This window comes from Rhamphochromis sp. 'chilingali' (genome assembly GCF_963969265.1).
Source record: "Rhamphochromis sp. 'chilingali' genome assembly, chromosome: 11".
Taxonomy (NCBI): domain Eukaryota; kingdom Metazoa; phylum Chordata; class Actinopteri; order Cichliformes; family Cichlidae; genus Rhamphochromis; species Rhamphochromis sp. 'chilingali'.
The window spans coordinates 26,339,343-26,364,161 of record NC_137938.1 but is presented as its reverse complement, the minus strand read 5'-3'; the positions used below and the strand labels follow the sequence as shown (position 1 = coordinate 26,364,161).

At 42.3% G+C, this 24,819-nt stretch overlaps 1 protein-coding gene across 1 annotated transcript in view; it reads right to left on the bottom strand.

Moving 5' to 3' along the window:
- The window catches only part of erfl1 (Ets2 repressor factor like 1), a 39,019-nt gene extending 14,674 nt beyond the window's left edge, over positions 1–24,345 (bottom strand). The window contains exons 1-2 of the mRNA XM_080896224.1: positions 24,267–24,345; positions 20,413–20,568 (exon numbers count right to left, since the gene is read on the bottom strand). The gene's annotated coding sequence lies outside the window, so the exon portion shown is untranslated. The remainder of the gene's footprint in view (positions 1–20,412; positions 20,569–24,266) is intronic.
- Between the last annotated feature and the right edge of the window lie 474 nt (positions 24,346–24,819).

The following is a 24,819-nucleotide window of genomic DNA, read 5'->3' as shown; positions in this document are numbered from 1 at the left end:
AGGTCGAATATCATGGCTCGTTTCTTGGGCTAATTGTAATGGGGTATGATGTGCATATTTGGCTTTTATGACAAACACAACACCTTGCGGTTTTAAAAAGAAGAAGAAGAAAAGGCCAGCTCAATTCACGGAGAGAAATTTAGACTCCAGCTCGGGTCATAAATAGAGTAGGGGAGACCGGGGATAGTTGTAACATTTTTGACATTTCTGTCTGTAAATTGGAGCTCGTTTAAGGTAGTGGATTCAAAATGTAATGCAAAGTATTTACATGTCTCGGCTATTAAATAGTGCAGCTATTTTCTCTGCAGCACAATTGCCCATTGCATGGTATGGTCTCAAACACAAAGAGTGAAATGTTACAATTAACCCCATAGTCTGGGTTAGTTGTAACATATCCTGGGGTGAAATGTAACACAATGAAATAAGGGTACTGACAAAATATTAACATGTAATCTTTGTTTATTCAACACATGAATGCACTTAGAGCCATTTATGTAGCTACGTGTGTGTGTGACAGAATGCAGAAATCTAACTTTTGAACATATTCCAACCCCCCAAAAAAGACAAATTATGGAATTTTCTGCAACTGAATATTTCATTAATTTTGGTTGGTCTTCCTTGAGTTTGGCCTCATTGGCTCAGTGGGCATTATAACCTACAGCTCTTGCACCAATTTTGAACATAACAATGAAGCTGAAAAAATGTAGTTGTTCACCAGCATCGCAATTCCATTACTTTTTATCCTGGCTTACCTTGGTGTGGTTTGCAAAGTGCTTCAGAAAGATGAGGAAATCTGTTTCTTGCACCCATCCTGATTTATTTCCACTACCAATACTTCCTACTGGTCCATCTCTGACACAGTGGTCTGCATAATGTGTGTGTGGGAACACAAACAGTGGAGGAATTGTGTTGCCAATGGCATTAACCGCATATACAAAAGCGACCAGTGAACCTCTCTCTGCTGATGCCGTTGCCCCAACTTGTTTAATATAAGTTAAAGTAATAGTGTGGTAAGTTGTAACATCTGCATTATTGTTACAACTGACCCAGACTCCTATAGCCATGAACTAGCTAACATTACAGCCAACGGCTAAAACATTAGCACTAAAGACCTACACAGAATATATCCCCATAGACATACAAATAACATAATTTAAGTTTGATGAGTTTAACTGCAAAGCAGATAATGCTATTAAACATTGAAATAAAGTAGAAAAACTTACTTTTTGGCATACAAATTACTTTTTTTCATGTTAAATTGTCTGTGTTTGACAAAATGTGCTGATTTTTCACATGTGATAGCAGAACTGAGTTGGGCGTGCACAGGATGAGTCACATCATTTGAAACTTAGCCCTGATTGGAGAAATTGGAAGTGTTACAACTGACCCACGTTACAACTATCCCCGGTCTCCCCTACTTTGATAAATAAGGAAACCTGATTTTTTTTTCTCCAGACTTTCACGATCCGTGGTGAACTCCAACAAGTTTAAGAAGAGGTGAGTGAAGATGAGGATGTTGAGCGCGTGAAAACGGCATTAGTATGATATAGAACGCTGGCCTTAAGAAAATAAGGAAAAGAAGGGGAAAAAGGATGAAGAAAAAAGTATCAATCGATAGGGTTAAATTATTCATCGTCATTAATTATCGATCGCTCTCCGCTGCCGGCTCGTCCGCCTCGCGCCAGAGTTGAAAGGAGGGAAAGCGCGCTTTATTAAAACCGGCTCGAGCCTCATTGTTTCATGTCCCGCGGCAAAGAAAAAGCTCGAGTTTGGCTCTGCCCGCGCCAGTAGAAAAATACACACGCGCGCGCGCACACACAGACACCGCTCCATCTCCCTCCTCTGCTTTCTCTCTCCCTCTCTCTCCTGACGCGCGGGAGGAGCTTTTGGGAGCCTCGCGCGGTGTTCACGGGGCGGCTGTGTCTCGCGTGGATCGATGAGGGATCAATGGCTCGCGCTGACTAATAGCCAGAGAGCGCCTTTGATCTCGCGGCTGAGAGATCAAAACCTGCGCGAGAGGGAAGAGAAATAGGAAAAGAAACTGCGCCGGCGAGCTGACCTTCACACACACATGCGCACGCACGCACGCACGCACGCACGCACGCACGCACACACACACACCGATGCACGCAAAACCCACGTAGCGTCACTCGCGCGCGCAGCTTTTCGGAATTTGATATCCTATCCAGGATATCCTACCAGCGAACAAACTGAGAGATGCATTGCAAATCAAACTGCGGGCGAATATGCATCGGACACATTTGGAATAATAACCACTCTGTCTATAGGCTATTACTGAGAACCTTCACGCTCACTACACTACAAACACGTCCAACAAACGCACACACCACCCTGTTTCCCACTCAGAGTTGTTGCTCTTGACTATTTTTTCCTCAGACAAGGTGATGCAGTGAGACCAACAGATCCTTCTGTGGTTTCCAGCGATCGCACGAGTGTCCTATAGGCTTAAGTCCAGAGAAGAAACTGTCTGATCTCGCTCAGTGTTTATGTGTGATGGAGAGCGGAAGGCTTTAATTGAGTTGAGTATGTTCAGGACATGAACGCAGGTTGCTCAGATCTTCAGTTAATTTCCCAAAGAAACCCGTGGTGGGACTGAAGCAATACTAAGGCAGATCAGAAGCTGTGTGATCATTATAACTTACACAGTGTTTGAATGTGACTGCACTGTTTTCTGTGTGTTTGGGGTCATAGAGACCCTTTAGCAGCTCATAATGGTGTTTAATCACCTTCATGCTTAATGACACTTCCCCTCTAAATTAGTGATAACTGCTTTGGAACCAGTATGATTGAGAATTTAGATTTGAGGTAGAGACTCCAGCTCAAAGCCTGGTTATATGTTACTCTAAAATCCATCCAGCCATCCACCTCCTTCCCCTTATCTAATTCAGGGTTGCTGAAAGGGGGCTGGAGCCCATCCCAGCTGTCATAGGGCAAGAGACAAGGAACACCCGGGATGGGTTGCAGGGCTAACACGTAGAGAAAGACAACCATTCATGCTCACATTCACACCTACGGCCCCTTTGGAATCAGAAGTTCACCTAAACCAGTCCATGTTGTTGGACTTTTGGAGGAAGTCGGAGTACTTGGATAGAACCCACACATTCATGGGGAGAACATGCACACATCACACAAAAAGCCTCAGACTGGATTTGAACCCTTCCTGCTCCGAGGTACCGTGCCCTCTCTAAAACCCTACACAGGTAAATGTGGATTTCATTTATTTTCCCTTTTAGTTGCTGTTTTGTGCCAAACAGAAGGAGCATATATGCATAATCCACATAATAAACAAATCTTAAGACTTTTTTTCTGTAATAGAAATCCTTTAAATATTGGCTGAATTTTTTTCCAAGTGTTTGTGTGAAACACTTGGAGAAAAGTTCAGCAGTTTTGAGAAGGGTCAAAAGACAAAAAAACAAAACAACCCTGCTTCATTCTTTCATAAATTGCTCCTGTTAGTAATCATGAACCACAAATTAATTCCTTGCCAAATAGAATCTTATGTTCCACACTTTTAACTTTGGGAAGTCCACTTTTTTCTTCCTCTGTATCTCTCCTCCTCCTCCTCACGCTCTCCTACTCTATCTCTCTCTTTATCCCCCCCATTCACTCTCCCTCCCCTCTCTGGTCAGTGAGTTACTCTCTCTATCGCTCTCACTTCCCGAATTAACCACTCAAGAAGTCACCACCGACTCAATCAATAGCTCATACATAAACCCTGCTATAATCGCTCCCCCTGCCTGTCTGTCTGCCCCCCACCCCCCTAATTCCCCTCTCCTCCTTCACCACATTCACCATCATCCCCTCACAATCCCTTTCCTCCCCTTCCTTCATCTTTTTGTGTCTTCTTCCTGTCCTTGTCTGTGGATTTTAGATGCTCTTTTCTCATAATTATCAAACCTGTCATAAACATTAAGAGCAGCAATTCTGATATTTCTATTTAAAAATAACTCCTCACACCTTTCCTGCCTTTGCACCCTCATCAGGCAATTTGACATTGTGATAAAAAAAAGAAGTCTTGTCATAGAAGTAATGTATCATATGGGCACTTGAGAAACATATTTCCAACCACAAGAGTATAAACCAGTTTTAAAAAGGTTATCACACGTTTTATTGCACTTGATGTCATTTGTTATGTACAACACCATGTCAGATTTTGTGCGTTTATGGATTCTAAAATGACGCAGTTTTGGTTCTATTTGGTTCGGCTACTTAATAAAATCTTAGTAAAATAATGCACCCAAATTGTATACCACCAGCACTGATTGAATAGTGTTCCTGGTCTTTAAACAGTTCAACAACTTTTAGTAAGACAGCAGTGACAAGCACCCAGCGTTGGACTTCAGAATAATGTCCTTGTTTGTTAATGAACTAAAAAGTCTGAAATTTTAATTACGTGAACAAGTGATGCACAAAATGAAGCGCAAATAGCCTTCATAACTCTGAGGACTTCCAGAGGCCTCAGCTAACACAAAGTCGCTCAAAACTTGGACCAGTAAACATGTCTCAAATCACTCCCTTGAAACCCAAATGCACAAAGAACCAGCTGAAAGCTAATACAGCCCAATATTACTATGTGCCTTGTACTGAATACATAATATGAAAGGTGACCTGATGCTTCTTTGGGAGTGTTTTTTTTTTTTTTTACTTCTATGTTCTCACAGGCTTCTATATTCCTTGTGGGACTTCATATTTGTGTAGCATCCCTCTAAAATTTATTACAGGAGCAGAGTAATTCTTTTAAGTGCAAGGGCACTATCGGCCTATGTTAGCGTGTCCAGCCTGAATGGGTCTAGTATTGCGTTATAGCAAAGACAAGGAGACATCAATATTGCATTATCTCATGTTTAACTGTGAGACACAGATAGTTGTTTTGGGGGCCTTAAAGATATTGTATTACCAAAGGAGATGCAGACGCACACACAACTACATGAGGAGGAAAAAAAGTGAGAGGGAGAGAGAGAGAATAACACACAGAGAATTTTAAAATTATAAGGCCTCTACACACCCTCTGCTCATACCCCTTCTATCTCTCTTTCTCTATCTTCCCTCGCTTCTTTTCTGCCTCTCTCTCCAAAGTCTTTGATTCGTCCGTACGGTTTGATCTGCAAGAGAGCGAGTTTTGTAAACACATTTTTCACGATCATATAGCCACGGGCAAGGGGAGCGTGAGGCGCGGAGGAAGAAGAAGGAGAGGGAGAGACTCAGAGAGAGAGTGAGAGAGGGAATGTGTGTGTGTGTGTGTGTGTATGTGTGTGTGTGAGTGAGAGAGAGAGAGAGAGAGAGAGAGAGAGAGAGAGAGATGGTGTCTGTGTGTCTGTGTGAGGGAGGGACGTTTAATGAGCGTGCAAGATGGAAAGATAGACTGACAGAAAATGCAAGGATGAAGTCTCAAATATGACTTACTGCACAGAGCAACAAAGACACACAGACACTCACATGCATACACATGCACACATGTGGAACCACACAACACACACACACAGACACCAGGGAGCCCAGGCTGATGGTTTTGGCACAAGTAAAGCATCACAGGGGTTGATGAAATGTGAAGCAACAAGGAGAAGAAGCAAGTTATTCAGTTTTCCTTATCATGCAGAGGGGGGTGACACTCCAACACTGCATTTCCCGATATGACACTTCCTGACTGGTGAACCCACGGAGTTATTGGAGAAACACACACACACGGGGAGGGGAGGGAAAGGGGGGAGAGAAAGTGATGCATCTCGTTTGGGATGATGAACACAGTAAACAGAGAGAAACGGCGTCTGAAAAACAGATTATGGGGAGAGCCAATAAAAGGTTGCGCACAGATGGTAAACACACTGTGGTGTAAAGCTGAACTAATAAAAGTGCGAGGCTCTGGTTCCCTACATTTTTTTTCACTTGGTTGGAACGATTTCGTTTTTCATCTGGCAGCTGCTAATCCGGTTTGGTTCGATTGGCCCCGGTAATAGCGCTAACCCGTCGTCTCCATACCGACTCCTCTCCGCGGGACGCGACAGAGAGGAGGCGATGCCGGCTCGGAATGAGCATCAGAGAAGACACCGGTTATGGCACAAAAAAGGGAAAAGAGAACGGGTGCCATAGTTCACACAAAGTTTGTAGTAATTTAGACTTTGAGTTTCCAACTTCCCGAAATATTCGCCTTAAAGGGAGAAAGGCAAATGAACGATTGCTCAATTACTGAAGGCTAATTTCAACAAAGTTTGGCTGCTATTAAACGCACGTAGAGGCTCTTACACTTTTTTTCATTGAAGTTTGCATTTCGGACTAATGCATTAATTACATACGCAGGCCCCAAACGCTCAAAAATAGAAGCCCGATGCTAAAATAAGAATACCATTGCAATAGAGGCTCGGCGCACTGGATTGTTATAACCTTGTGATGAATTGGCTCCTTCGACTTTTGGCTAGGGTTAGATGCAGGCCATCACATTTAAAGTGCTTTTCCACTTCGAGGTTTGTTTGTTTTCCTAAAAGACGGGGAAACAGTCCTCAACAATTCTGCACAAATCCCTCGCGTCAGTCGTTAAAAAAATCATTTTCTTTTCATTTTTCCTTTCCTTGCATTCTTTCTTTTCTGTTTTTTTAAACTTAGCCTACTGCTTTTTTAGAAAGAAGAATCGCTGCAAGCAGTTAAGTCGGTTGTCAGAATCTGCGCGCTCGCGTGTGTGTGTGTGCATATAGTGCAGTGCGGTGTAGTGTAGCGTTTCCTCTTCCTCTCTCTTTCTTCTCTCAGTCTTTTCTGTCCGGGGAATTGTTCTCAACGTCCACAAACACATTGCAAATACCCGGCGGCCAAGCGGCATCGATTTCTAATTAGACGCCAGGATAATCGTTGGAGAGAGATGAAAAAAAGAAGAGAGTGATGGCGAGACCGAGTAAATAAATATATAAACGAATTAGAGCCCAGATTAATTGAATGAATATGAGCATTAAAAAGAAACAAAGGTGATCTTGGCGGATGAAACCTTGCGTGGATTGAACGGGAAATAAGGATTACATACACAGAGGAGAACAGGCTGAAACATATTCGAGGGGGAGAGGATGGGTGGGGCTTTCTTTTGAAAATTAGGGCACACTTTTGCCCAAAAAGTAGTTTGTAATTACTGATCCACGCAGCAACATTTCAGGCACATTCGCACGGCTGATCGATTCATTCAAAATGTTCTGTTCCCGCATGTGAGATGTCATTGCGGAGAGCTCGGCGGGTCTCACACGAAATCTTGGATGGAGCCTGCGAGGAATTAATGGGAAATACTTTAATAATAATGCACAAAAAACCCCGTAAATGATTAAATGATCATATTGAAGTCATATTTATTCACATTCGCTGGTGTGCACATACATGATATCTGTGCTAGAAACTGTGACAGCAATCAACCTTGAACTAAAGCCACAGCTGGATTATCCAACTTCTCTCCTCTCCAGTCAAATTTCCACCGCCCCCCCCCCCCCCGCCCCCCCTCTTTCCCCCCTTGCCCCCCACCTCCCTCTTTCTGTCTCCTGACAGAGTGTGACAGGGGGTTAGCCGGGGAGCTCAGGTAGCTCGTTTACTTTAATTAACGTTTCATCATCCTCGGAGCGGGACCGCGCACCGTATATACTCTTTCATGCTGCTCCGTCTCTCATCCCTGTTCTCCTTCCATTCATCACCGGCCCTCCCTCCTGCTCTCTCCTCCCCACCGTAGGCCTCACCTCTCATCTTTTCTTCAACAACTCGCCAAATCGCCCCCTGCTCTCTGTCTCGTGTCCACTCGAGCATATACAGGATAATAATTCAAACACTTTCCTTCCTTCCCTCCTCCTCCTTCTCCTTTTCCAACTTTGTTCTTCCCACCCCCTTTTTTCTCGCTCTCCTATCTCCTTTTCTCTCTCTCTCTCTCTTTTACAATAATGATGCCATTAACTGCATAACTCCAGGCGGTTTTGATCAACTGATGCAGAGGAGGAGAAGTAGCTCATTGTGCGCTGGCCATCATTTGGTGGATGCTATTGTGCAATTCAGCTCCTTAACAAAGACAAAGTAACTGTAAAACGCCAGAGGATCAACAGATTACATATATATATATATATATTCCGACCATCTTATAACCATGTCAGCAGTGTGCGCCTATGGGTCTTTCAACATGGAGACATTGTGGGGCTGATAAGAAGGAGAAGGAAGACAGTTATTGAGCGGTATTGATCACCTCTGATTATTTAATACAAAATAACTCCCCAGTCGATGATCACCATCAGGCAGGCAATAGATAAAATCAAAGGGCTCTTTGTCAATAGGTTAAATGATCCATTGGAGATATAAGCAAATAAGCAAACCTTCAGATATTAATGACCTTTCAGTGTAGCCTTTAAGTCAAAATAACTAGTTCATTATAAAATTAAGATGTTTTGACATAACATTTTTTGTCTGCTCTGTGAAATCCAAAACAAACAGCTCCTGCCATTTCATTCTTTCAACTTTTAAGCATGTTTTGTTTACAGTTCATGTTAACCTAATAATATTGTATAGTAAAAGGTTTTTTTTGTAATTTAAATTCAAGAGCTATAATTTATAAACCAACAACAATGAGAAACTACCTGTTACTGTTTATACCACATTGAAGGATTAGCCTCATATACCTATCTCTAATTCTCTGGCTATATGTGACTGAAAGGCTTTACTCTTGTCTTTTGGGTGGGTGAAGGGGAAGAAGGCCTCTGGAGAAAAAATAAGTAAAAGTCTAACATCTTTAACATAAAAATCTATTTTTCTCTCTCTCTCTTAGTTCAATTGTAATTTCTCACCTCACTTTCTTGAACTGAATACTTTCTCGGATAAATTAGCGATTAGTAAACAATCAGATGCAGCGACAGCTTTAAATTGTGCAGTCGATGTCTGTTTGAAAAAGTGTTTTGGTTTGCTCCTGATGTAAAAGAGGATTGGTGATTTAGCTCAATCACATGTCTGAAATTCTACTGATGACCAATGACAAAATAATTTCTAAGAAATGGCAAATAAAGACATACTGTGATGTTTTTTCATTGTTTTCATTGGTTGAGCTGTTGATTCTGAACTGGGCACATCATAGTTCACCATACATTTAGAGTTATGCAAATTACACTAATGAGTAGTAATTAGAAAAATCTTGCAATTAACAATTAGCAACCGTGGCTATTAGTATTCAGTGTATAAACTGCATTGCCCTACTCTGCATCATCAGTATCACCGAGAGGATCTCACAATCTTACAGTAAAATCAGCAGCAGAAATTTGGGGTGTAGTCAAATCACATAAAAAATGTCTTCCATATGTTCTTAATGAAAAAAGGAATGATAAAAATGAATCAATAAAAGCAGCTGTAAAAAGGTTTCACAAAACAATAGAAGTGAATCCCCTCGGAGTCAGCTTACAGCCGGGGTTTGATGTGCTGGTGGAAATGGCAGGTGTTATATAAAGCAAAAATAAAATAAGAGAAAAAAGTAGAGTAAATGCAGTTACACTCATATGCTTCGGTGTGATCTGGGCGTGACTTGCACACGGGCTGGGACTCAGCATGGAGTGCTGTGATAGTTTAAACAGTTTAAAACACTTACAGTGGTAACCGGATTTGTAGCCTTGTGGGGTTAAGAACTTGATGAAATCCACTGTGTCCGCTGGGACTCCAGAGGTGTGTGCTCACATACAAATTGCCATTGATAAAGAGAAGAGGTGAAGCTCCATCACATCTTAAACCCTATCACCCTTACACTTGTTCACATAGAATAAAACTCTAGTACCCAGAATGTAGGGGGAACCATCTCCAACCCCAAGGGAGGTGGGACTGTCAATGCTGCATACAAAGCTTGGCTTTGCCTTTCTTTCGATTGGACCCACCGGAGCACCAAGTTGTAGATAGCTTTGACTTAGAAGTGTGCCAAGTTTGGACTGTATGCACATTTTTGTGTGCAGTGCAGTGTTAAGCTTCTACCTACTCCTGTTTTAAGATCCATTCATATCATATTTACATATCATACATGAAGTGAAAGGATTTTCAGGGATGGTACTTCCACTTTCCTTTGTTTTTATCGGACTTTGCCTTTGTGTTTATTTCCTTGATATGAAAGCATCCAGCTGTATATACTACATGCAGAATAAACAAACTAAAAAATAAATGAATAAAATGAACTTGAATAACAGCTACCAATACCAAGCATAAGTCAAGTTGATAAAGTGTCTGACATTCTTGCATCTAAAATGATATCTATGTGTAAGCTGAGGAAAGCGGCACTAAAAACGCTAAACTACACTTAAAATCATTTAAACTGATAAAGCACTAACAGGTTAAATTAAAAAAAAATCTGTACCAATATTGATTATTGATTGATTGACTGATTGATTAGCCATCTGTGATGCCTATACTGGCAAAAACAAACATAAATATGGGCGAGACTAAAGCAGATAAAATCGGTGTTTGACTTCATGGATAATGGATCAGTCTTACAGACCACAACCCTGACTGCAGCAGGGTTCACCTCACCATGTCTAACTTGAATCTAGACTTGACCGTTATATAAAACAAACATTGGGTTTGGAGATCTATCTAGGTGCTTCTAAGCATAATCTCAGGAGAATCCATAATTTCACACTGTAGTGCAGAAGTTAGCAATGCCGCAAGCTGAACAGAGATCTGGGAGACTTAGCAATCATATCGCTTTATGGATTTTTTTCCCACTATAGCAGGATGAGGTAGGTGAAAAGCACAACACATTATGTTTTTGTACAATGACAATGAGTCCATATACTCTCATAATTAAATCTAGAGAGTCCAGGTGAAGTCCAAGACGCTGACCACATAAGCTGGATGTTCCTTGTCTTGCATGTCATTGTGTCTATTCTTTTTCTTTCTCCACTGGTAGGTAGAGGCATGTGGTCCTATTTGTGTAGTGTAGCAGCTAAATGAAAATACTGGAGAAAAATTGGCATTAATGTGGTTTAAATAGCCAAGCAGTTCAATTGGGAAAAACATAATAAACTATAAGTTTCACCAAACTTAAAAGTCAGACAACTAATTTATAAATCAGACTGAATTGACTTTCTTGGCTGGTCAGCCATCATATTCGCTTAAGAAATAAAAATATTACTTTCTAATGAACTGCTTTAGAAAATGCTATGAGGATAAAGCAAAACTTTTATAGCCAAGTAAAAGTGTTGAACAACAGAATCATGGAAACTCAATACCGTGTTTTGAACAGTAGATTGTGTTATAGCTTTGCTTCCAGGCTGGGTTATAAAACATATTCAGCCCTCAGATGAAGACGTAAACTTTGATTTGATAATTGCAGATTGTAAATGAGTGGAAAGCACGCTGTAATAATATATTGTTGGATTTTGTTCATTTTTCTTTACTGCAAATATCTTCTTTCGCATCTGGTCCCACACGTGCTACCGCTCACAGTCTCTGCTCTGACTCGTTCTGCTGTCTCTGTCCCGTCGCTGATGTCTCGTCCCACTACAGAGACATCTTAGACCGCTGTATTTCTATTGAAACTACAATATATCCACAGACATGCACACAAAAATTCAATTTCTCCATCTTTCTATCTGTTCCCCTTCCACTTTCTCCGACACACAGAAAACAAAATGTACGCACACAAACACACACATTCGGTGCCCGTCTGCTCCGGCCCCCATTGGCTCTCTCGCCTGTGTGTGCGTGTCAAATCGAATCTCCACCTCGGTGCGTAGTACACCTGCTGTGCTGGCGTATAATGCGCTGCATACAGTGAGTGCACGATGACGGATTACTGAATTAGACCAATAATGACAAGTGACACTTCTGTTACCGCTCCCTGAGCCACTGCAGAGAGCAGGAGAGAGGTGTAAATAAAGAACAGACACAGCGACAGAGAGAGAGAGAGAGAGAGAGAGAAAGGGGAAGGAAAAAGAAACCATAGCACCGAGGCAGAGGAAGTCATGGGGATAGATTGGAAATTTGGGGCTTATTTTTAAAAAATAAATAAGTTCTGTTTCATTCCATTTCAACTTCTGTGTCCTCTATGTTCCCCCTCCCCTCCTCACTTTTTCTGTGGCGACACAGGTAGGTAGAAATAGAACTGAATGTTTTTCTCATCGCCAAGTCCCACCAGGACTTTGGTGAAGTCAAAAATGAGGGCAACATTGTAGTACTCTCACTTACATGGCAAGACAGAAACAGTTCGGAGAAGTTTTAATGTATTTTCTTAATAAATATACATGAAATGTAGAGCAGGGTAATTTGTGAGTGTCCACTAGTTGTGCACTGGGGTAGTGTATCTGCAGGATGCCTGGCCCCCCCATGGATCCAGGTCTCCACAGACCTGTGTGCAGGATACTAAACCATGCCAAATGAGGAAGAGGAGGTGTAACCCAACGTGGGATCACATGAATAAATCAGCCTACCACCCGGTGCTTCTGTACTTGGAGAAACACAAACTAGAAAAGTGGATTTACAGAAAGATGTACACAACCAGATGAATTCATTTATCCCCGCACTTATGCAAAAGAGAAGCCGTCTTAACAGGTAAGACGGCTTCTGTTTGAGAGAGGGAACCAGCCGTGTGTGTCTCTATGTTCTTAATCTGGAGATAGACTTTAAAATATGAACCCCAATGAGAGTATTTGTGTTGGTGCTCTGTTGATGTAAATTTAACCGCAAGCCTCATCATCCTGCCTCTATCGCCTCATAATGGAGAATGACTGAAGAATAAAACCTCAATAAGTCCTCAAGTTGTTGCACCACAGTCGTGTTTGGCTTGCAAGCTCAAAAGGTGCAGGTGACTTCTACAGCTTATATCTCTTGTATGTGCTCTCACTTCCCAGAAAGAACAGGAAGGTGGACAAACAGTGCTGGAGATGGAGTGAGCACTTAACTGGGACGAACACACACTCGTAGTAAGAAATGGGGAGACAGTGGAAGCACAATTGGAAAAAGAAAGTCAGGGAGCAATAGGGAGAGCACAGAGGAAGGAAGACAGAAAGAAATATTGACAAAGCCTAGATATACACATAAGTCACCCGACACGACCCGCCTGCTCCCTGTATTTTATAGAGCCGCTCTGCGCTGGCGGAACAGCATGACAGGCCAGTTCCTTCAGCGGAAAATATGGTCCCTCTATACCCTCCCGCCTCTCGCTCCGCTATCACTCCTGTTTTCTGTCTATCCCACCTGATATCATTCTGTCACCTCTGCGCCGGGCTCTTTTTTCCATCATCCCCCTATTTCTTTGCTCCCCGTTCTTGCCTTTTTATTGGTGCTCTACATTCCACCCGTCATGTTTCACTCCTCCATTTCTATCCATCTTCCTGTCGCTCTCTTAATCCCCTCTCATTTGCTCTCCTCTGCCCTCATCCCTCCCGTTTCTCTTCCTGCTCTCCTGAAGCCACTTTCGCGTGCAGTCCCATTTCCACCTACTCTCCCCGTTTCCCTCATTCTTCCTGATTCATTTCCTATCTGCTATCCGTTCCATTCATCCCTCTCTCCTCTATTTGTGCCACATACATTGCCATTCCTCTCCACCCTCTGGCTCAGCTGTCTCCATCTTATACCTTTCTAACTGTATTTCCTCTGACCTCCCAGGTTTTCCTCCAAGGTTTTAAGTTCATTCGTCTCTCTTCCACCACCCTAACCTTTATCCATCCATTTTTTCAAACTCCATACTTTATCTCACCCTTTTCAGTTTTCCATTTCTTCCCACAGCTTCTTTTTTCTTCCTTATGGAAATCTTTTCTTTTCCTAGCCTTCCTTTTCACATATTCCTGCTATTTTGTTTTTTGATGCTGCTGTCCTGAGGTTCCTTCTCTCCCTCCTCTTTTCTTTTTCTTTCTTTCGCCTCTCTACCTCTGCATTCCAGCCGGCCCTCCCTCTCTCATCCGCAGCCTGAGCACAGAGCCCCATGTGTCGGAATCAATTAGGGCTGAGAGCCGTCGCGGCCGTTCTTTCACGGAGGTAAATATTAAACTGCACCAAGCACCGAGGAGGAAGAGAGGGAGAGAGAGGAGGGGAGAGAGGGAGCCCTCCGTCCCTAATCCACCGCATCGATCAGGCGGGGATGAGGGTAATATATTATTTTGACAAGATACGATCCTCCGACGCGCACCGCTATCCCCGGCGATCGATTTCTTTTTTCTCTCCTTTTTTCTTTCCTTTTCTCCCCCTCAGTGAGTGGGACGAGTTTGTGTGTTACTGTGTGTGCGTACGCCTGACACAGGGTGCGCGTGTGCATTTGCGTGTTGTTTTGCCGGGCATCTTGGCGTGTGTATGTGCACTGGAGTGTGGATGGGTGACAATAGGAACAGCATTAGGAAATGTGGAGAAGAGATGAGGATGGTGCTGCTAGTAGGTCTGTGCTTTTACAAACAAGCTCCTGTCTAAACAGCTAAATCACACGCTCAAGATGGATCATTGAAAGAATCTCGGAATCGCATTTTGTGTTTATTTTCTGGGGAATATGCACAGAGCGGCATATGAGGCAGGATGTCAAGATTCCAGTTAGTAAGAGACTTAGCAGCAGAGCTGACCTATTGTAAAGTTAAGTGTCCTCCCCCGCACTGTCCCCTCTGCTCCTCTGCCTCCCCTCTATATCACTTTGCAAACTGTGTCTAAATGCTAAATTCCTAGATCAATTTTTTTATTCAACCTCTCCCCCCATCATCACCCTCACTCTGGCCCCTGCCTCTGTCCTTCTGCAACAGCTTCAAGTCCCGCTGTCCTCCAGTGATGGAGGGTGTCCTACCAGTCTCGTGCACATCTACCAACTTATTTAACTGAGCATTTGTGTGTAACCGTGCAGCAGATCACCGATTTGTACACCACACCTTAAAAGCATTGGTAGGCTTTGTAGCCTAACCAATGCCAATAGTTATATATTTAAGGTATTCTATGCAGAATATTACAATTTTTAAACTAGTGGCATATTAATAAAATAAAAATACTAATGCACGGACTTGTTCGAGTCCATATGAGTGCATTTTTTTTACACTGATGAACAAAACTCTCCGTCTTTCAAGGTTCAGCAGCCCCGTGACTGCGTCAACACTTAGCACAGTTACTTAACCAAATTCTATACATGTTCAAAAAACATGCTTGTGTTTTATGTGGATCACACATTTCAGTTCCAATCTGTCCTTTTGAGTGTTATAGTGATACAAATGCACACAAGTCATGCACACACCACCCTGCCCAACAAGTTTCCTCTCTTAGAAAGTTCCATCCGAACAAGCACGGCAGCACCTGCTGGGTTCTCCTCCAGCTCATTCCGTGGTCTCTTACTCCTCGTCTCCCACTTTCTCTGTTTCTACCTGCCGCGACTTAGTTTTCCTCTTTCTTTCTGTCCGCTCTTGCTTTTATTGTGCCATTTTCTGCCACTTTGGTCCAAGAAAGGGGGGCCGTAATGCAATCTCTCCCCCTCTCTGTCCCCTGCTGTGAGGGAGAGTAGCTTGGCCTGTGTGCTGGGCCAGGGAGAGGGGGGAGGGATGGGGTCAAGGTGAGCTCTAATACACTATTGATCCGCCCCAATTGAAAACCTGATGGAAATTTTAGTCCCCCCCCCACTCCCCTCCTTTCCTCCTCATCCTTCCCAGCACCCCCCCCCCCCCACCACCACCACCACCACCACCTCTGTTTTTCTCCCCTCTCCTTTCTTCCTTCTACTCCCCCTCTCCCTTCCTATCTCCCACTCGTCTCTTCCCTTATGTCTTTTTTCCTTTCCTGTGTGTATCCTCCCTGGTGTCTAGAGCCTTCCTCTTTTTCAGTGTCTATCCCCGTTCCCTCCAATCTGTTTTCTTTCCCAGCTGAATGTCTCTTTCAACCACTGACCACTTTCTCTCCCTTGCTATCTATCTCTGTGCTGGGCAACACTCTGCCTCCATGTCTTTTTAAACCATGCCTCTAATCATTTCCTCTCTTCTTTTCTTCACTTTTAGGTCTCACCATTTCCCCCTTTTCAAGTCTTTTGCCTCTCTTCCCTTAAATCCCTTGCTACCCCACCCCTCCCCGCTGATTCCATCTCTTACACTCTTTTTTCCTCTCATCCCCCTCTCTGAGTGTGCATCAGATGGTCCATTTCTCTCTAACCCAGTGCATATTGATCCCTATGGCAGTAGCACGCAGGGTGAGGGCTGTGAGGACCACTGCTACAGTGTATTAAATGCCACAAACGCTTTGGACGTGGGGCCTGAGACACGCCTCCCCGGCAGGGCCCTGTCAATAGCTGCTGTCTCCTGTCAACAGCAGCCAAATGGCCTCTCAATCTGTGACTTGCGATGGTCTACAGATTGGTCCACAGAAACTGCAATAGATGCGCCACAGAAATATAGAGAGAATCTTAATAGGAGAAAAGCCAGGACAAAACAGAAAATGAAATAAAGAGATGTGTATAAGTGCATTTTCCCAGTAATGGCCGAGTTCTTTTGAAAAACGTGCATTTGTGACTGATGTAAGTCAATGAAATCATGTAAAACCATTTCCATTCAGATACCTAAAATGTTACAAACAAAATCTATAACCTCACTTTCAATTTGCTACATTCTTTGCCTTAAAAGACTTCATAATAACATGCTGCTGTCCTGCAGTTATGTGGAACAGCAATTATGTACGTAGTTGAGTGTGCTATATACTATTGAAGCACATCAAACAAAAGAGGCACAAACACTGGAAAAGCCTGAACAATAGAGATGGCAGCAACAGAAGTAAACCTTTTACAGCTACCTATTACTTTCCCACTTAACAAGACAGACCACAACCTCTCCCTCTGTCTGACTCTATGCAGAGTTGGCTGCTATCACCGCACTGTTTGAGTGGGAGATAAACGGAGTGAGGGTGTGTATGTGCGCCTTTGATTTATGTACTGTTGTGTACGTGTCAGACGGCCAAGCTATCAGGACCACCATCTCCCAATAGACATAGAAACACTACAGCAAGTGGAGGGACCCCTCTGCTGACCCCGAGACCCCTGATACATATCTGGAACAACAGAGCACACCGAGTGGGGATTGGAGGGGTTTGTTGCAGTAGGAGGAAGAGGAAGAGGAGGAGGAGGGAAACTCTTCATTGCTCCCGTGCTTTTCATTTTCATTCAGAGGAGAGTCATCCACTTTGTCTTTCACTCTCCTTCTCTCTAACACTGTCTCTTTCTCCTCTTTGCCCTTCGCTGTCTAATGTTGACTGGAGGGAAGCAGCCGCTGCACTTTCACCTGAAATTCAACTTCACGTCTCCTGTCCACTCTCACAAAACAAATCTCACAGATAACTGAGCTATAGCACGCAGACTTTAGATGTTAGTTTCTGTTAACAGAGTGTGGAGGTACCCTTCTATGATCCCAATGTCACGGAAAATCCATGGTTTGATCAAAAGGGAATGTGTGTTAGTCAACGAATGCGAGAATACACGAAAAGCCACGACCAAACTTCTGGAGTGCCTTTTGAAAAATTGATTTCACCTCGCTCCCTAACCTGTGACTTTTAGCAAGTTTTAGATTTGTCCAATTTTACATGACAGTCAAATAAACAGATTAGAGTATTCTGCCAGTGTTCCTGTTAGTTTTTCAGTACATTGCTTGTAATTTGTCCACTAACTGACATCCAGAGTTCAGGCACCTGTTCTATTTTCCCACTTTTCTCTTTCAATCACTCCTTCCTTGTCTCCCTCCCTGTCTCCTCTTTTCTTCCCCCCTTCTCTTCACCCTCTCCATCTATTTCTTTCTCTCTAGGAAGGAATCAGTCTCACCTTAATTGCTCTTAAATCGGATTAATGACTGACCGGGGACAACTTGACTTAATCTCTCTTCTAGTAAATCTCTTCCTCTCCCCTCTTCTCGTACATCACTCTTATACATTTTATCCTTTCTTGCCCCCCCCCCCCTTTGCTCTCTTTATCTCTTGTCCTCTCCTTTTTTTCGCCTTCAGCGCTTTCTCCTCACTCGCTCCTTCTCTTCTCTCGCTCTCCTCAGCATCGCTCACCTCTTTCACTTTGTCACGTCCTCCTCTTCCCCTTTTCCTGTCCTTCCTTCTTCTTCTCTCTCCATCGTGCTCCCCGAGAGTCAATCATTCTTTCATCTTTTTTGGACGAACTCTGTCATACATGAGCTCTACTCATCGTCCGGGTCCCTTTATCATTCCTCTCTCCTTCTTTTCGCATTTTTTAGACAAGTTTCTATCAGCCTTTAACTTCATCATCCCGAGATTTGCCAAAACCTCTTTGACTTGACTGTCACTCTCTCGCTCGATCCTATACTTTGTGTGTGCATGTGTGTGTCTTAGTCTCACTACAAGGTTGGCTGGTCGTGCAGCGTTGTGTATGTGTTAGTCCACATCGATGTGGTTCTGTCATTGCCTCCTAAGTGCTTTGGCAATACTACGGATCTGCTGTCATGCCAGTTCAACTAATCTCAATTGAATTACATTGAACTTGTATTGAGATGGAGATAAAGGACATGAGGGTCTGTCTGTGTGATTGCTCAAAGAGCTCCAGTTCTCTTGCACCCATGTGAAAAAAAGATAAAACACACACGGCAAGGAAATTCCATTCATGCCCTCAGATTCAAGCCATCACTTTTGGTGACAGTAATGCTATTTGGATTCTTTAACTAAATGTGATGTATGCCAATATAAAAACAGGAAATAACAAGGTCCTAGCAGTTCAGTATAGAAAACAAGTGACGACATGTCCTACTGAGGTGATGTTTGTTAAGGGTATAAGGACAGAGAAATTGTTCCCTCTTCCAAAACCCCTGCAGTTTAAAAAAAACTGAAGGAAAAAAGAGGCCAGCCTTGTGGACAAAAGCTCATTTTCCTCTTGGTTGCACACTGCTGCAGGCGGGCTAACATGCCACAGGAGAATTCAACCACTCATACACCTTTGTTTTCCTCAGGTTTTTCTCAACTTTACACACAGAAGCAGAGCCATAACCGAGAGTGAACCAGGATTTCTTTGTCAGACCAGAAGGCATGTGTTCGGCCTGTCCAGCCTGAGGCAATGTTCTGTGATCTGAGAGCCACAAAGTTGCACATGTCCTTTGATTGCGACAGACAAAAGTATAATCTGTCATTTCCAAAAGCAGGCACATTTTTCACCTTCCAGTTGTTGCACTGAGTCACTTCCGAATCTCTTTCTTTCTTCAATTTCTATCTCTACTTGTCAACTCTTCCAAAGTCCACTGCCCTCCACTACCAACCCTGGCGTTCAACCTCTCTGCATGCCCATCTGCTTCAGAGCGCTCCCGTCCTTGTCCTTTCTCTTTCTCGCTCTCTCTCTTTCACTGAGCACTCAGGATTAAGCATTTATCTCGGTGGTCCTCCTTTCGGCCCTAAACACCCGTGAGGATGATAAGAGTCACTGGGATTTGTCAAATTGTGCGCCATTGATTAACTGACCTTTCACGCCTGCAAGTCTCTCAGCCACTCCACTAACTGTCGACAGGCTAGATAGAGAGATAGATGGATACATCTGGCTGTTATTATTGTGTACAAGTTTGTAGTTACCAGGTGTGGCAGGGAAAGACGACAGGAGGGGGTTGGGGGGCGGAGAAAGAGGGAGTGTTTGCAGATGATGGAAAAGATATGGAGAAGTCCTTCAGTTCCCCTATAAGGCTACGAGAGTAAGAGGTAGAATTTTCTCTTCCAGCAGACATTAATGAATATTGAATCATAAATACTAAAATACAAATTTTAAGAGTGTAATATCAAACGGGAAGAATTAGACGGGTGCAGAAGAAACGAAGGAAGCATTCATTACCTTGATGGAGAGCAATCTTGCACATGGCCAAGGGTTACTGGATAGTAGACTGGACACCTTTGATTATTTGTAGATAGTTCTGTGCCACTTTGTCACTGACACATTTTCAAAATCCAAAAAGAGGTGTTTGGATTTATTTATTTATTTTTTTAATTGCAGTGTTTTTTAAAATAGAAAAACAGGACAATCTTGAAATTTTGAAAAGCATTTCCACACATTAAAAAAATTATTTTCTTTTCATAATTTTTAGAAGTTGTTCTTCTGTGAATCTTTAAGAAATAGGTGAGTCTGAAAGATTTCATAGAGTGCAGAAAGCTGTCTTATAAAGTTTAAATTACCACTTTGAATGGTTACGTTGGTTTAACGTTGCATCTCTACACGGACTCTCTTTGTAAAATACAGTTCCGTTTTCTTTTCTTTTTTTTAAATCAGCAACAAATGACTCCACCCACTGGAAAGCATCTTGACTTAAGTGACCTCAGATTACCTTAAAAACATTTTAAACTATTTTAATTATTATAGAAAAAGGTTCGACTGTAATTAGAAAATGCAACCGCAGAAGAGAAGCAATGGAAGAAAATAAACACTAAAGACACACGGTTAAAAAAAATTAGAAAGAAATAAAAAAGGAGGGGGGGGGGGGGGGGGTTGAATTCACCCACCTGGACCTCCGCGTCGCTCCGCCTCAGAGATGCACCTGAGGCCGAAGCCCGATCACGGTCTCACGGACTGGACTTGAAGTTTCTTCGCTGCTTCGCTTGATCCGACCGGAAAGGAGGAAACAAGGAGGAAAGTGTCGCTGTCGCACGAAGGCGTCACTGAAAAAAAAATTATATATATATATTAGTACGACTGGAAGATCCTCCGTTAAAAGGACAAGTACGTACGCGGGGTTGCCCTCAATTCAAATAATTAATGAAAATAAATGAAGTAACAGGAAACAGGGGAGGTGGCGCTTTGGCCCAGCTGACTGGAGTCGATCCTTTGGCTTGTGTTCTGATGTTTTCCCGCAGGACCACTGCTGCTTCATAGACCACAGATCAATCACCTTATTTACTCCTTACTGTCATACAGTAACCGTGACAGCAAGAGAGAGGAAGAGCTAGTTAGAGCTTATAATACTCACATAATGACTTCGTGCGTATTTGCCACCCATTTGTGGATGACCTTATCGCACTAGACAGCATTTCCTCGAGTTTTTCTCTCTGCAGTATTCCTATAAAATCCTTATAAATGAGGTATATTCTTTCCTATATTTATATTAAAGCTTCCTGAAATGTATATGAGGCTATAACGCATTTTACGCACAGGATGTACCCGGGATTATCGGCACATACAGGGCCTGAATGCAGTTCGGCGAGAGGCTTTGCTGTCTTGTTATCGATATATGAGATGCTTGCTGGAAAGAATATTGACCGCACTAACTAGCCGCACTTTGATCATACGAAATTGCTTTCCAGATGACAACACATTAAGGATGAGAGCATTTTTTAAAAATCAAACCCGCTTCTCGCACCTGTCAGAAGTTTCTCCTCTAGACGAGATGGAGATGAGGAGAGGTGCGAGACCCCATAGGTGGATTGTCTTGATGAATAAAATGAAGTCAATAGTCTATTTCAGAAACGAGTAAAGGAAAAAGGCGAAAAACAAAGGAGAAAATGAGGAAGCGAGGGCGCATCCAATATCCAAATTCCTTATCAAATAATTATGATCATAAGCCTGAAAAGTAAGTTTGATTTGATGTAACTGACATTAAAAAGCTGGGACGGCTTAAAAAAAACTAACGTAATAATAATAAAATATAATAATAACAAAGCGAGAAACGAATAAAAACACGGACATAAAAGGAAGAAACGATATTTATATTTACCTTTTAGAAGTGACGGCAGGTAAAATACAAATGAATTGCAGAAAAAAGAGCAAGAGTAAATGTATTTTTTTCTGTAGACATAAAAGAAAAACTAAAATATGAATCCGAGCAAATTAAATTAATAAACAATTGTCCTAACAACGAAGTAAGATAATCGGAAAGAGAAATTTGAAGTTTTAGGCATTTAGGCAAGGCATGTTATTTGATGTAATAATAATAATAATAATAATAATAATAATAATAATAATAATAATAATAATAATAATAATCGAAAATGTCCATTATTTTAAAACGAAAATACACTAGTTATTATTATTATTATTATTATTATTATTATTATTATTATTATTATTATTATTATTAGGCAGGAAGGAACGGAGACATATTCTTAATTACTGTGTGAACCGTGTGTTTAAATAAACATTTGCGTTAAAGTGCTGGTATTATAATAAATTGGACACGTTAACAAGTTCAAGCCGTGCAGAGGTGAACGATTAAGGAGGGGAGGGTGAGTGACGTGGAGAGAAATTTCCCCGAATGGCATTTAATGTCGGAAACATTTCCAACATTATTATGTTATTGTATTGACAGCAGTGAGACGGATGAGGCGACTGGCAAGGAGCGGCGCAAAAAGCAGGAATATTATCCAATTACCGAGGTTCAACACGTTGGTCTGAAAGTTCACACACAGGAAACACAGAGAGGGGAAAACTGACGGAGGCCACGAGGGTGACGAAAAATAAATACAAAAACAAAATTAATTATAAGAACAAGACATTATTATTATTATTATTATTATTATTATTATTATTATTATTATTATTATTATTATTATTAACATTATTACGCACAATCTGGGCATATTTAAGTAATTTCTGGTTATTATAAAATAGAAAACTAAAGTTTCCTCAAATGTCAAAAATGTTTTTCACAGACACAAACAAGCACTTTCACACGCATTAAAACTTCTTTTTAGACAGATGTGAAAAGTTAGATGTGAGTTGTAACTGACTCGAAAAAAGAGAGAGAGGAAGGAAAAAACAGCACTGGTTGGGGTTACGGTGGATCCATTGATCGATCTCTTAATCTGCAATAGTTACATGCATGTATTGATTTACAAACACTGTTTATCTAGAATTATACTGGCACAAATAATTGATGGAGTACACCCACGGCGCGCATAAATATGCATCAAAGTTGCAAAGGGGCAAACACCTAAAAAGAAAACACCATATGAGGGAGAGACCAGCGAAATCAAATAAAGATTATTCCAAATATATATATTTTTAAGCTAGACTCCGAAATGTATCGATGCGCCCACTTCTGAAACAAACTCCCATGTGAGTCTGAAAACACATATACAGGCAGATACACGCGCGTGCGCGCGCGCGCGCGCGCGCGCACACACACACACACACACATATCGCCGGCTTCATTCCTGCTGGAGTAAACTTCAATATTTTTCTGTGGTGAGCACACTGAAGGATGGTCACAGAGAGCAAACCACTTCTTTGCTGCTTGGTTGTTGATTTATTTATTTATTTTCTCTTGTGTGTGTGTGTGTGTGTGTGTGTGTGTGTGTGTGTGTGTGTGTGTGTGTGTGTGTGTGTGTGTGTGTGTGTGTGTGTGTGTGTGTTGGGCCAAAACTTGGAATAAACTCGAACAACCTAAACGTTGGTAGCTGTACTGTCGATAACCGTGAAAGCTGACTCTAACTTAAAGACGAGAAATTAAAGAAAACAAAAAGTCAAATAATGAAATAAACTAAAACCAAATCAAAATATGACCACGTGCAACACGTGCACGTCCCAAAGTTGAGGACATGGCACAAGCATGCAGGCAACAAGACGCACTCGCACAATGAAACCCCCCCACAAAAAACAAGATCCAAACGTCACACAGGCACACTTTATTATACAATATTTATAAATTGCATGAGGCCACTCGCACACACACAAACAAATGGAGCAGAGCGAGAGAGAGACAGAGAGAGAGAGAGATACACCGGCTGAGGACTTGTGCAGCTCGCCGCGTGTGAGTGGCTGTTTAATTGACTGATTGATAAGGCGGTGTGGAGGTGAGATCTGGACGCCTTAACAAATAGAGACATTTAAAGGCTAATCCGGGCCAACGCAGACAGCTGAACGCATCCAAGTGCGCCCGAACAGGCGAGGCTTCACACATGCACTGAAGAAGTGGACTATTTAACCACCTTTCTGGTGTGTTTGTGTGAGTGTCTACTTGCAAAGGATGCAAAGAGCACTTAAACGTTTGCAATATTTCAAAAAAGACAAATATTTAAAAACAAAAAACAACAACAACACAAAATCCCAGTAATGGTGGCTAAAAGAGCCTGTGTGAATTACGTGCAGTCCAACTTTTTTGTTACAAGATTACACTGCGGAGAGAATGCCATACAGGAAAACATAAACATCTTATTTATAGCAAAAATGACAGCCGTGAAGAATAATATCGCCCAGCGCAGACGTATCGTGAAATGCTTTTTTAAAAACACTTACTAACTCACTAGAACCCCAACTTTTTTCCTCGAGGGGAAAAACCCCCAAAACAAACAATAAAAATATCAAATTCAATGTCTATAAATATTACACGCAATAAATAAAATGCACAAAGAGGAAAACATACCTCTAGTATGATTTTTTTTTTTAGTAAATTGTTTTCTCACCGGCGACCAGTCTATCCACACGCATTCACTCTGACGGCGCACCGAGCCAGAGACCGGAGAGGCAGCACTACTACCAGCCTGAACCCGGGAAGGAGAGCAGAGGGAGGGGGGAGGAGGGAGGAGAGAAGGTGTGTATCTTTCTCTCTCTCTTCTCTCTCTCTTCTCTTTCTCCCTGTGTGTGTGTGTGTGTGTGTGTGTGTGTGTGTGTGTGTGTGTGTGTGTGTGTGTGTGTGTGTGTGTGTGTGTGTGTGTGTGTGTAAGCAGTTAATTAGTAAATCCCTATTCGCTGTGCCTCGGGTCGGTTTGTTTTCCCCGGTCGACAAGCCGAGAGGAAAGAGAATTTGAAGTAGGATTCGACCCGTTTCCGCTCCCGTGTCTCATATATGAGGTCTCTGTGTGTGAGAGAGTGTGTGTGTGTGTATGTGTGTAGTGTAATTGTGTGTGTTTGTGACTGGGTGTGTTTTTCTTTCTCCCTCTCTCTTATTCAGGGCTCTCTTTGCTGCCACAAGAGGA